The sequence below is a fragment of the Equus przewalskii genome, chromosome 19 (assembly GCF_037783145.1).
Source record: "Equus przewalskii isolate Varuska chromosome 19, EquPr2, whole genome shotgun sequence".
Classification (NCBI taxonomy): domain Eukaryota; kingdom Metazoa; phylum Chordata; class Mammalia; order Perissodactyla; family Equidae; genus Equus; species Equus przewalskii.
In genome coordinates, this window is record NC_091849.1 from 51,700,836 (window position 1) to 51,715,156 (window position 14,321).

A 14,321-nucleotide genomic window follows, 5' to 3' on the forward strand; every position below is an offset into this window, starting at 1 on the left:
TTACTCCTATTGAGCCCACTTGCAGTGTGTCACTGAACTTGCCTTTAGGGTGTAGGCTTTTAATTTTTATGGTAGTTTACTCATTTAGAGCTTCCCCAGATAAATATGCATTGGTCCCTTATGGATTTTGCATGTAGTTTTAGGTGTGTCACGGACCTCCTGCACATCAGCCATCTCCTAAGGGTCGTGGACCTCTGGTTATGACCCACTTTTAAGGTTCACAATGTTATACCTGGAATGGACCAATGTGAAAAGAATCTTCTCTGAATTTGCCAGTGAATGAATTAGGTCAGTAGCTGTTGGGCATCCAGCAGCCTGGAGCTTCACAGATTTTAGAGGAAAAGCTTTTTGATCATTTAGATAAAAAATATCTTGAACTGTATGATCTTTTCTTTATTTGCCATGAATCCTTTCATTAGCTTCATAATATTCTCCAAAGGATTTCTCTCTGGGCTGGAGAAGCATGTTTGTGAGTTGATGATGGTTAAGAGTTCAGCATTTCAGGATTTGACATAAACCTGTAAGTATTCCATTCTTTGGAATTGCAAGAAATATAGGTAAATATATTGGCCAACCTGTAAAATGACACAGAGTAACATAATTCCTGTTTTTAGGAATTCTCCTCCTCCCAAGAAGCTGAGATGCAAGTTATATGATTAGTAACTTGTTCATTTATTGTACAATGTAAGTCTGAAAACAGTTTCTAAAAAGTAGCAAGAGTTTTACATGGGTGGGCCTGTTTGTTAAAACTGATCAAATGGTAAGCTTAGAATTTGTGCATTTCACTGTATGTAAATTTTATCAAAAAACTGTGAACAAATACTGAATTCTAGTGGATGATATATATGTGAAAGCCTTTAAGGTACGAAGTGTACTGATGTTTATAACCTACTTTCAAGTATATCAGAAAAACACATGGATTGATGAAAGGCCAGATGGGTAGGTCTGTGATAAGGCAAACAAAGAAACACGTTCACCGTTGGAGAATCTGGGTCGTGGGTATTTGGTGTCCATTGTAAAATTCTTTCAACTTTTCAATATGTTTCAACATTTTCTTAATTAAGTGTAGCCAGGAGGGGGAGGAAAGTAGCCAAGGGTAGGTAGATCCTTACGTCATTGTCAATTCTTTTTGAATATCTTACTTCTCCTTTGTCAGCAAATACACTGAATATAGAAGTCTGCACCCACAGCTAGCCCATGAAACACGGAAGACTAACACCCAGACGGGAAACAGGAGCTCCCTGAGTCACCGGCAGTGGAGTTAAAGTCGCAAGCCTAAAATACCCTCATAAAAGGTGCAGCTATTCATTTGGTGCTTACATGTGTCAAGCTTTGCCCTAAACACTTTTGAGTGTCACTCATTTTAATCCTTACAGCAATCCTTCAGGGAAGGGAGAATGGGGAAGGGAGAAGGCATTATTTTCACATTACAGATGAAGAAACTGAAACTAGGAAGGAGAGCAGGATTTTAGGAGGAGAGAATGACAAGAAAGAGCCAGAAATTAGGTAACAGCAATAGCCCAAGTTTCATCAGCGTTTAAAAGTGTTTTCACACCTAGCCTGTGATTATCTTTCAAAGAACTCAGACAAGAAAGAGAGAAGGGTCACAACTTTTAGGTGCCTGGGTCTTGGAGCTTCCTAAGATGGTCAAAGGATTAGCAGCCATTGATTGATTCATTCAGTAAATACTTAACAAGCACCCACTATGTTTCAAGTACTGTTCTAGTTGCAGGGGATACAGCTATAAACAAGGCAGATAAAGTCCAGTGCCTTGTGGACTTACATCCTAGTGGGGATCTGAAAAGCTAGTGATGGACCAGCTTCAACTCCAGGAGAGAACTCTTTGTGAGGTCACATAGGAAAAAAACTTTCTCATCCAGCAGGTTATCTTTGTATCCCCAGGGCCTAGCACTGAGCCCACATAGATGGTTTATGGAATGGAATAGGGCCTTGAAAGGCTCTAAACATCTGAAAGATCATAGTGCTTCCCATCCCCATCTGCCATATGTAATTCAAAATAAAACAGTACAAAACTGAAAAATATGGGTGAAAAGTCTATCCAACTTGCGATGTTTTCCTGTGATGATTATATTTCTATGAAATACTCAATCCTTCTCTACTGCAGTCTGACCCATGTATTTCTGTATTGTCCCTGTTTTCTTTGCTGGTTCTCTAAGCTTGGGCTTACTATGCCAGTTGGGTGGTCCAGCAATGGTAGGCACTCATGCCCATCTGTTAATTATAGAAAAAGTAGTTTTAGAGGAATTGAAGCTCCTTCAGCCCTGGAAGTGGTATCTACCTAATTTCGTCTCAAGCTAAAGTATCTTTTATCATGATCTAGACAAATTTAGCATCATGTCTCATGGAAGCCCATCCTTGCTTGAGATAGGATTACCTTCTGTATATTTAATCATTTTAATATTTTGTATTTTTACTGCTTTGTTCTGTTTACTTTAGCCATTTACTAAAATGACTCTTGCAAAACCTCAAGCGGCTTGTTCGTTTCCTGGGGGAAGAGGCAAGTCTTTCCGTAACATGGAAAGAGGGAAGCGCCTCCCTCTTTCTTCCTCTGTCTTGTATCTGGTTTTCTGCCACCTTAAGCTGTCAGCCATGTTCTAAAAAGCTATATTTTTAGTTTGGGTCTTTTACTTTTCTTATTAGTTTTTAGTATTCCTATTTTGTCAGAATGCTGTTTCAATATTTGACTGCTGTTGCTCCAGTGTGGTCTCGATAGGTATGAGGTCTAGTGTAGCGGGTGGATCTTCTCCTCCCCATGCCTCTCCTTTCCTGGGAACTGCCTCCCATCTTCTCAGTCAAATCATTTTACAATAGGAGGAGCCATGTTCTTTCACAGGGTTCTAGTTGCCTGGTTGTAACAAAGCATGGCCAATCAGAGAAGGAACCAAAACATGCAGAGATCTGTAGACCTGTTTTTTCGAATGACCGAGATACAAACTCAGGGTGTTGGCTATGGCTGTTTTCCTCCCAGGGAGCTGGGAAGCAGAAGAAACCTGACTGCTCGTGTCCATCGGGAACTTTTCTGTTAGAAGCTGTGAGGGCCCCTTCAGTGTATCCTATTTCAAAACCCCAACGGGGTCATAGGGGCCCATAATTGGTTTAATTTGGGAGGTACCAGGAATGAAACTGCCTGAAGAACCCTAGCTATCAACTTTACCCCCAGCTATTTTTCATCAACGTTGTCTTTGATAGAGAAATCACATTGTTTCCCCAGAAACTAGAATATGCTGCCTTCCTTATGCATGATGTGAGGTGTAGGAGATAAGAAATAGCTGGGAAAAGATTTTTTAAATTTGAGTGGTACATACAACTCTTAAAAAAAAATTCTTGTTCACCCATGATGACTAAACAATATGTATATATTTTTTTAAAGATTGGCACCTGGGCTAACAACTGTTGCCAATCTTTTTTTTTTTTTCTGCTTTATTTCCCAAACCCCTGATACATAGTTGTATATCTTAGTTGCAGGTCCTTCTAGTTGTGGCATATGGGATGCCGCCTCAACATGGCCTGACGACCGGTGCCATGTCCGTGCCCAGGATCTGAACCCTGGGCCGCCGCAGTGGAGCGCGCGAACTTAACCACTCGACCACGGAGCCAGCCCCTAAACAATATTTTGATTTAAATTTAATTAATATATAAAATATTTATTTTGATTTAAAATTAATTAATAGATAAAAATAAAACGTTATATACTCCTTATGTTTATAAATGTTATATAATGATAAAACCAAACCAAATTTATAATATAGTTAGATAAACAATACTGTGTGAAATGGATAATGATCCACTTGCAAAGCTTTTCCTCTGCGTGGGTATGGTCTCTGTGCTTTGTATCTATTAGCTCATTTAATGATCACAGAAGCAGATTTTACTCTGATTGCATCTGGTTTACAGATGAGAAACTGAGGCACACAGGCCACTCAGCTATTAAGTGTCACAGCTTTACTTTGAGCCCAGGCAGTTTGGCTTCAGAGAATGTGCGCTTAATTACACTAAGTTGCCTGTCTAAAAGCCCGTGAATGACATTAAAGTGGCAGATGGTGCTGATGAGTTAACATTCAGTGGCAGGTAGTTGGTTTAACTCGGGGGAGAGATGTGTATGTGTTGACCTGATTCTTTTGGTTTAGAGCATGGTGGACAATCCTCCACGTCACCATCGTGATTCCTGCCATTATTTTCTCTTTTTCAACAATAAGTGCTTTAACCACACATCTGTTATTTGTACGAGCCAATTTAGTAGTGCACCGAAAACCACAATTCCGTAAAACTGAAAAAAAAATAGGAAAAGAAAAATTAATCCACTGAATATTTACTTATTAAACTGATTGTTAATGAACTTTTGCAAAATGATAGGAAAAATACAAGATCTAAGGAATATGCTCTGGACAAATGCTGTGGGTTCTTTTGACTTCAGAGGTTTAGACGAAGGCAGCTCAATCCTACCATTGTTTCCCTCGTTGAACTCAAGACAGACCTTTGTTTGTTCTGATGTTTGGCCTTCCCTGGGCGCCCACATGATCATAAATGTAACTGCAAGAGTGAGACCGCTCAGAGCATACCGGATTTTTAGGTTGCCATGCAGATTCTCTAGAGTTGGCTTATGTTAAAAAAAATGTTACTTTTGAGACAAAAGCTCAACTTTAAATTTCTTAAAGTGTTGTGATCTTTCAAAAACACATTCACAGGGGTCTTCAGTTTAAAAACTACTGGGCTGGGGGGATGTCTTACAGACTGGAATTCAATTTGATGCTGAAAGGAATGTGGGCAAGCAGAGCGGGCTGCCTGGTGGCGACCAGAAGCGCTGCATACTGATGGTGGCACGACCGCACCAGGGTGTGGAACACTTGAGCGTGAACCGCCAAGTGCTTCTAGCTCCATCAGCAATCTCTTTTAGTGATGATGACTCTGCGCCTGTTGTTTGGGGTGGCTCTTGTTCTGCCACAGAGTGGCAGAGTGCTGTTGCTGAAAGCCAGGCTTCCTTTGTACTAATTTAATGTAATGAATCTGTGGGTCGGACTCTGCCCTAGAGTTTACCATTGGAGACCCAACTTCAATGTTTCATATACAAAGAGGGGTGTCAGCTGGTAAGAATGCCCCGATGTGGGGTTGTTGGAGGATACTGACCCACACAAATTTCCCAACGTCCTTGTCACCACTGTATCACCAATTCTGGGCAGGGTTCAGCACACAGTCAATGCTCAATGACTTCAGGTTGAGTGAAGAAATGCCATTAACCCTTCTAAAGTCGGGGAAGACATTTTTAATTCCTCTATTGCACAATATAATTTCAGGTATTTTATAACTATTATCAAGGGATTAAATGGCCATGAAGGAAATTTTCTAAAAGATGGCTTCTGAAAAATGGCAAAATGAACTTTTTTGTGTGTGATCAATGAATTCTTTTCCTTTTTGCCCCTTCTCAGAGTAAGAGACATCGGACATCTCCACTTCTATTAAATAGGCGCTTCTTTGTAAGCCTTCTAAACTCTTCCCGGCCCTGTCCTCAGCTGGGACTGGCATCAGCACACTCCCTGTAGGCCCATATTAGTGAGGAGGTCAATCACTTGGTCCCGTCTTTCCTCTCAGGAGAGAAGAGGCTGCTGAAATCTAAGGGCTAACTTGCCAAGCTCCCAGTGGGGCTCATTACAGGAAAAGGAAAATTTTCATGTTTTTTTGGACAAGCTCAGCTCAGCTAATGAAAAATGGCAGGACGAGTCAGTCTAGAGCAAGATGAGGAGCTAGAGCTGCTACGTGAGAGTCTAGGAGAGGGTTTCCTTTAAAATAAAATATACTAGGTTTAAAAATAAGTAGTTTTAAGCTTTTCTCTTTGCAGCTATAAAATTAAATACTAACTAAAGAAATGTGCTTCTGGTTCTGGTCCAAAAAAGTGAGCTATGAAGGTGATAATATTGCCCAGCTATCACTTTGAGTTCTTTTCCCCCTGGCTGGTGGGTTGCACTGCTTCCCCTCATACTCTCAGGCCCGGTTCCCTTTGTGTTTGATAGCGTGTTGCCATGGTACCATCCAGACGCGCTTTCCTGCAGATAGACTTGTTAAGGGACTTTTCTATTCTCAGTATCAGGAAGGGAGTGGAGGGGGGAAAGGATATCATTTAACCGCTGGAATTAATCGAACAAGTCCCGTGAATGCCAGTGAAATAATGGCAAAAATATTTGTATGCAGAGGAGTTAAGAATATCCCTTGATAATATACTATTTGTGCGTGGTGTGCTCCTCTTTGTGCCTTTAAACAATTTTGTATTTATATTTTAAGTTTGGTTTGCATTTCCAGTGCTTGATCGAATACTGGAGCGTACCCTGGAGGATTTGCTCAGGAGATTATCTTCTTCTTCTTTGATCTTATACAGCCAGTTGATGTAGTATTGTTTCTTACAGGACACTGCTTTTGCAAATAAAAGTGCTTTCTTTATAGTGATTTAACATTTTTTCTATGTATCCCAAAGAAATTTTTTGCTATAATTATTCATTATTCTCACCATTGCCTCGCTTTTAAAACTGTTTACTGATTGTTTTTGTAGATTGCCTCTTATTTTGGTAACTCTAGGTTTAAAAATTTTACAGACAGAGTCATCAGAATCCCCCCAAATCACTGTCTCTTTGAATGGTTTGAAGGAACAATAAGTTCTATTTATAAGAAGTTTACCTTTTTTTTTTGTTTCTTTGCTTCTGTATTCTAAACTTTTTAAAAATCCAGGTAAACCTTTGAACTCGAATGTGTTATGGAAATAGCTTCACCTGCATCTCCCCTCAGGACAGGGTGAAGCTATGGCAAGGGGACCATTTGGGAGGGTTGCAGTGCTGGCAACTTCAGAATGGCTGAAGAAAGGGCAGGAATGAAAATAATCTGTTAAAGATATTCTCCAAAAGGGTGAGCGATACATTTTAGATGAATGTTATCGCTCTGCTTTAGCCTCATTTTAGGGGTTCTTTGTCATTTATTTTTCCTCTTAAAATCCAAAGCAGGAGCTGGGACCTTGGTGATCTCTTGGCTCTTGGAGTCACCTGCAGTGACCAAAGAAATCCCTGGAAAGTTGTTCGTGAGAAACTGAAGAAGTTACATGCAAAGAGAGGATTTTGGTTGTGACTGACAGAAGGAGAACGATTTCTCTGATTTCTACTTTCAGCAGGGTCGCATTAGGTTCCAGCCGCAGCTCTGGAGACACTTGAGGTCACTTCCATCCCGTGAGTGACAAGCAAATGTAGCAGTCCTTAAAGGTGAAGCAATCTGTTTGGAAATATGTTGCCATCTTGCCACTTAGAAGCATCCTTGGATGTGGCAGATGGCCTCATGGGGTGTTGGTGTATGTGTGTGCTCTGGTGTGTGTTTAAATATATAATTTACCCACTACGATTGATTTCTACGGACCCACATATTTAGAAACTGCTAGTTAGTTTTGGTCTTCAAAAATGAAATTTTCTTAATTGGATGGTGTCATATAGAGAATTTTATGTTGAGGTTATTGGAGTTTTGCCTCCACTTATACACAGATACACATCTTTACTTGTCTATCACTTGGCGTGCATCTGTCTAATCTGGAGATCGTAAGGGTGGAACTGGCTTAGGAGACGGTGGGTACATCTTTGTCTGAGATCTATTACTGACTGGCTGTGTGTCCTGAGGTAGGTGACTTAGCTGCTCAGGACTTTAGTCTCGAAATCTTTAAGAGATTTATATCTATATGGTGTCTACGTCCTCTTATCCTCAAGTTTCATAGATCATTAAAGAAACTGCAGGAAACAAGGATCTTTCTCTCAAGTTATTCAAGCACTAGAACTGGCAATCATTTAAAGGAGCACCGTATAAATATAGAGAACATCACTGTATTAGTACGTTTTATATAAACCTTTCAGAAATCCATGCGTGGGCTGACTTACATGGTGGCCTCACTTCCATAGTGTTTGTTTTCTCCGCTCAGGAATAAACTCTGGACACAAGGACCTCTGCAAAAGGCTTTAGGTCTCTTAGAAAAATGCTGACTTAACTACAAGGGAGAGAAGAAAAGAGAGAATAATCTTTTGTTACTTCTTTATGAAATTCTTAGTGACCAGAGATGAGAGAAAGAGAGAGAGAGAGGGAGAAGGAGACGGAGGGACAAGAAGAGGGAACAGAAAAGGGACAGCGTTTTTGTTGCTGGAATGAAACTAAACTAAATTTTTTTGTGTTACAATTTTTAAAAAAATTTTGGTTCAGATTTTCCTTTGAATGAAGTATTTACAGTTACTTGAAGGATTTTGAATTGAAATGTAATTACTGCCTGTGAAAAAGGTTAATTTCTACTGAATGAAAACTAAAGAAATCAAGAAAGAGAGGGATGCATGGGTAGGAGATCAAGGAAGTGTGGGAGCTATTTGCTCAGTTTTAGAGACAATGAAGTTTCAATATCAATCAAACCTTCTCCTTGTAGATTATAATGCAGCTGCCTAGAGCTTTTGCAGATTGGCAGTGTGATACTTTGTTGATCAGTTTAAGATGACATAAGCTTTTTGGAAAGCAATTTGGCAAGATGCATCGATAACTTGAAAAATTCGTACCATTTGACCTCATAATTCTACTTTTAGCAATCTATCCTAAGGAAAAATTATAAAAACGTGGAGAAGGATTTATGTGCAAAAGATGTTTATTGTTGGGCTATTCTGAATGCCAGACAGGCCCCCAATGTGTTGACTTTGTTCCCTTCCGGGCAGATTCCATAATCCAGTATTATAATCATTCTCTTGCAAATACCTTCCTTCCTCTCACCCTGCCTTCTTTTATCTCATTCATCTGGCCAACCCTGACACTGAAGGAACCCAACTGTCTCTTTACTTTCTGTCTGCACCTGACCTTGTTGGAGGGCATCACAATCAGGCAGAATAGCAGCATTATAAATTGATGATTACCAACCCCCAACACTATTTACTAACGTACTTGGTACATATGCCAAATATGGTGACGATTCCTACTCTTCTTCCTGGTGAATCTAAGAACCAACATTCTTTTTTCATGAAATACCCTGAACCTTCCTTTGGCTTCTGGGCATCACGGTTTCTTAGTTTCCTCCTGCCTCTCTGATGTGGGCATCTTCTCTTTCATCTGACAGCTAAGTTTTCCATTTCTTTAGCCCTCAGTCTTTTGGACTTTTCTCTCCTCTCTGTGTTCTCTCACTCTCGATGACCGGATGTATCCCCTTGGCTTTCAACGCAACCTCTATGATGCTGACATCCGAATGTATATCTCCAGCCCTACCCTCTCTGCAGAGCCTCAGATCCCCATATTCAAATACCTACCTGGCAGAGCCACTTGGCCATTCACAGCATCGCACTCTTGACGTCCCCTTCCCATCTGGTCTCATTTTAGAACATGCCATTCTGCACAAAGAAAATAATTTCCTTAATGTTTTGGTGAATTTCATCCTAGGTAAATTATAGCTATTTGTAAAAAAAAAAAAAAAAATACATGTTAAAAAGGAAAATAACTTACAACCAAAAAACCTGAGAACTTTCTTACCCAAATTCACGACTTGGTTGTTTACAAAGTTCATTAAGCTTCTCGTTTAATAAATGCAAATGCTAGAAAATACAAAACATGACACACTATTTATTAAGAGCAAATGTGTACCTAATAGTAATTTGAATATATTTTTTAAAAAACAGAAACCCTTGCCAGTTTCCTAGGTTTTACATCTGTAATGTAGACAAGCAGAAAGCACAGCAGGGGTGAAAAATGGCTGTTTCCCAGAGGAATAGATTCACAGATATTCCCATTTGCAGAAATTCATCCGGGATCAGTAGCATTAGCACAGACATTCCACTTATGTAGATACATTTTCAAAACGCCCCCAGGCTTACGGGAAAATAACTGCCTCTGCTTTCTGTGGTCGTCCTTGGGGAGAAGCAGAGCTGATATGCGAACATTAATGACATAAATTCACTTTTCAAAAGTAGATCAGCTTGAAATTGTGAGTCAGAAACAATTTTCTAGCTCAGTGGTTCTCAGCTTTTCAAAGTATGAGAACACCTTTTTAATATCTGAAAAGACATCTCCTTCCTGCAAAACAAAACAAAATTAAACAAAAACCCTGCACAAAATCATGGTAGCTGTTATGTTTTCATTTCTTTCAATTGAGGAAATAAAGTGACAAGAAAGCTACCATAGATTTGGTAATTCTTTAAGAAACTTGTATTCCTTTTTCTCCTTTCTCTTGATTTTTTTCTATGTTTCTATTTATTTTTTAGTTTTATATATATATATATAATTTTTTTTTGATATGTCACCTCAAATTCTTTGTGGGAGGAGTATGGGTATTAAAAAAGAAAATCAGGGGGCCGGCCCTGTGGCTGAGTGGTTAAGTTCGAGGGCTCCACTTCGGCGGCCCAGTGTTTCACCTGTTCGGGTCCTGGACTCGGACATGGCCCCACTCATCAGGCCATGTTGAGGTGGCATCCCACATAGCACAACCAGAGGCACTCACAACTAAAAATACACAACTATGTACTGGGGGGCTTTGGGAGAAAAAGGAAAAGTAAAAATCTTAAAAAAAAAGAAGAAAATTAATTTAGTAATTTTTTATTAGGTAAGTTATTTTTAAAAATTATGAATTGTTTACATTTCAACTATTTAAAGCTACACATGCACATCATTTATGAAGTCAGACAATTCTACAGGGCTTGCAATAAAAAACAGCAGTCCGCTGGGAACCTCTATCCAGCCTCTCAAATTTTCCACTCCTCAGCAACGACCGCTTCCAACCAATGGGGCAATTTCTTTTGATATTTATTTCCATGTCTCTATACGGTAGACTTATGTTGCTACTTCTTTTGCTACAACTTTATTATTACTAAGCTTTTGCAGTTTTAATCATAATGTATTAACTGATACCCTTGCTTGATAATTTCTCTTTTGACCCACCAGACATGTTTACTTCCTGCCTCCTCCCTCCTGCCCCCCTAACACAGCTAGAGCAGAATTTTGGTTAGATCAATATTCAGTGTTTATTTGGACTATAAAAATGCTATTTTATAGATAAGGCAAGCGGCATTCTATGGTTACTTTTTCTCTCTTGTAAAATGCTTTATTTTCCTCACAGTTAATAATTGTTTGCTTTGTTATTTTATGTGCTTGTCACCAATTCAATCCCAAACTCTCTGCTCTTTAAATTTAATCAGTCACATGAAGTTCTATCTAGTCACCTTCTTGAAGAAATCCATCTTCGTGCTTTCCAGCTGGTTCTAAACTCTCCTACTTGCTCTCAAGATCAGCTGCAGAATAATCTTGGGAGCTCCCTGTACCATCTTCCTAGTGATTTTTTCACTCTTATGTTGGATTACTTGGTTTTTGGATTCCTTGTCTTCCTTTTTCTTGGTTTACTTCCTTGTTTTGGTGGAACATATCCTTTGCTAGTTTTCTGAGAAAAGAGTATTTCAGAAAAGGTTTTTTCAGACTTACATTACCAGAAAATATTTTTTATTTCACTCTTTTTTTTTTTTTTTTTTTGAGGAAGGTTAGCCCTGAGCTAACATGCTAACATCCACTGCCAATCCTCCTCTTTTTGCTGAGGAAGATTGGCCTTGAGCTAACATCTGTGCCCATCGTCCTCTATTTTATATGTGGGATGCCTGCTACAGCATGGCTTGATGAGCGGTGTGTAGGTCTGCGCCTGGGATCTGAATTGGCCAACCCTGGGCCACCAAAGCAGAATGTGCGAACTTAACTGCTATGCCACTGGGCCAGCCCCTATTTTACTCTAACTTTTAATCAATAGTTTGGATATGTAATTCTAGGTTGGAAATCTTTTTCCTTAATAATTTTGACTTCTAGTTTCCAGAGTTTCTGTTGGGTGATATAATGCCATTCAGATTTTTGATGTTTTGTTTGAAAAAAAATATTGAAGGTTTTAGGATCTTCTCTACTTTCATGTTCTGAAATTTCACAAGGATATGGCTTCATGTAGGTTTATATTCATCTATCATATTAGGACCTTGTGCACCTTTCAGTGTGAAAACTAGTTTCCTTCAACTATGGGGATTTTTTAAATTATTATTATTATCTTGATTATTTGCTCTCTTTTTTCCCTCTCTTCTCTCTTTCTGGATTTTCTGTTATTTGGATCTTTGACCTACTGGACTTTTCTAATTTTCTTTTTTTTTTTCATTTCTATTTTCATCTTTTTATTTTAGTTTCTGGAAGATTTCTTTTTCCTTCTAAGTTTTTCATTTATGCTATATATTTTTGGTTTCTCAGAGCTCCTTTTTGTTCTCTGCATATACTTTTAAAAAATTTATTTATTATTTTTTTTAAGGTTTGCTTTTTGGTGAGGAAGATTGGCCCTGAGCTAACATCTGTTGCCAATCTTCCTCTTGGTTTTTTCAGTCCCCAAAGCCCCAGCACATAGTTGTATATCATAGTTGTAAGTCCTTCTAGTGCTTCTGTGTGCATGTCTCCACAGCATGGCTTGACGAACAGTATATAGGTCTGCGCCTGGGATCTGAACTGCTGAACCACGGGCTGCCGAAGCAGAGTGCGTGAACTTAACCACTACGCCACTGGCGCAGGCCCCATATACTTTTTAAAAAATAGTGTCCCGTTCTTACTTCATGGATACAATATGTTCTTTTCTCTTTTTGAGGATGTTAATAATAGCTGTCGAAGAGTTTTTTTTCTTCCTGCATTATATCTGTCTCCTATAAATTACTTTTTTCTTATTATTTGCTGTGGTCTCTGTCTTTCCTAGGAGATACTTCCCTCAAATGTCTGATGATCATTATCTGACTGCTCATTTATTAGTAGGGCATTAAAAGCCTGGTTGGAAGCCTACTAAGGAGGCTGGTTGCCATGGTCTGTCTTGTAAGGCAATCTGGTCATGTCAGCATCTTTAGAGCTTTTCTCTTGGGCTGGTGTGAATTTCTAGAGTACTTACTTCTAATTTTCTTTCTGGAATATCTGTACCCAGTTTCCAGTAGCCTGGAGTGGGGCATCTCAAATTCCATACGTCAACTTTTACTTAATTCTACCTATACGGTTGCCTAGGATGATTTTTCATAGGTTCTCTAAATGTAAAAGGAAAGGAAGAAACCTTCAAGCCCTGGGAGAATTGTTATGGTCACCCTGCAAAAGCAGGAGCGGCCCCCACTCAAAGTCTGGTTCAGATGTCAAGACTAATGACGCCATACACACCAAAGGGGTATGAGATGGTTTATTCCTCACATATTGGAGATTTCTGCGGGGAGCAGGGCAGCCTCTCAAGCAGGTCCAAAATGCTTTGACAGAACAAGGAAAGGAGCCTGGCTGGGTTTTTATTGTGGTTAGAGGCTGGGCTGGGGTGAGCGTTCATGTGCAAAGAGGATTGCATGATTTGAATCTCTCTCCTATCCTGTTTTCTTATCATCTTGCTCAGGCGCTGGCAAGGGGGAAGAGGGAGTGGTGAGGTTTGAGAGCTGCCAGCAGTCAAACAGCAAAAGATGGAGTCAGAATCCTCAATACAGGAATGCTCTGCACAGAGGATAGAACAATGTTTTAAGGATGGCTTCCCTTTTCAGAAAATGTTACTAGGGAAGATTGTCCTACCCAGGTCCAAGATAGAGAAGAACTTCAATTTAAACGTTCAGTTCTCCCTTTGCATGGCTAATGATGACGCCAGGAGTTCGTGGGTGATTCTATTATTAGGAAAACTTGTTTAAAAGACTTTAGAGCAGTGATTTCCAGAGTGCGGCTGATCACCAGCAACATCAGCGTCTCCTGGGAATTAGTTACAAATGCACATTCTCAGGCCCCACCTCAGACCTACTGAATCCGAAACTCTGGGGGTGGGGCCCTGCCGTCTCTGTTTCAACAAGCCCTGCAGGTGATGCTAACACGCTCAAATTTGAGAACCACAGTTGGAGCATAGACAGGTTAAGACAAGCCCAGGAAGGAGCTGGAGACGAAATGGCTCAGTGTAGCAAAGAAAGAGGACTTTTTAATTTTACACTGGTAGGTAGAAAAAACAGTTCACTCTCCCTGAGAAGGGCAGGCAGACAGGAAATTTTTGCAGAGAGGAGAGGAGCTCAGCTGCATGGCAGAAGGTAAGGGCTGAGGGGGAAGAGATTGGTGAAAATTCCCAAGAGATAGTGATAACCGAAGAACTAAGAATGACGATGTGTGATATTCTGTTGTGAGTTTTCTATGTTGTAATATCCCTCCCTCAGAATCCTCATACAGTGCTCGTGGGAGTGCAAACTGGTGCAGCCACCATGGAAGAGTCCTCCAAAAACTAAAAATAGATCTACCATATTCCACAAATACCCAGCTATTCCATTGCTGGG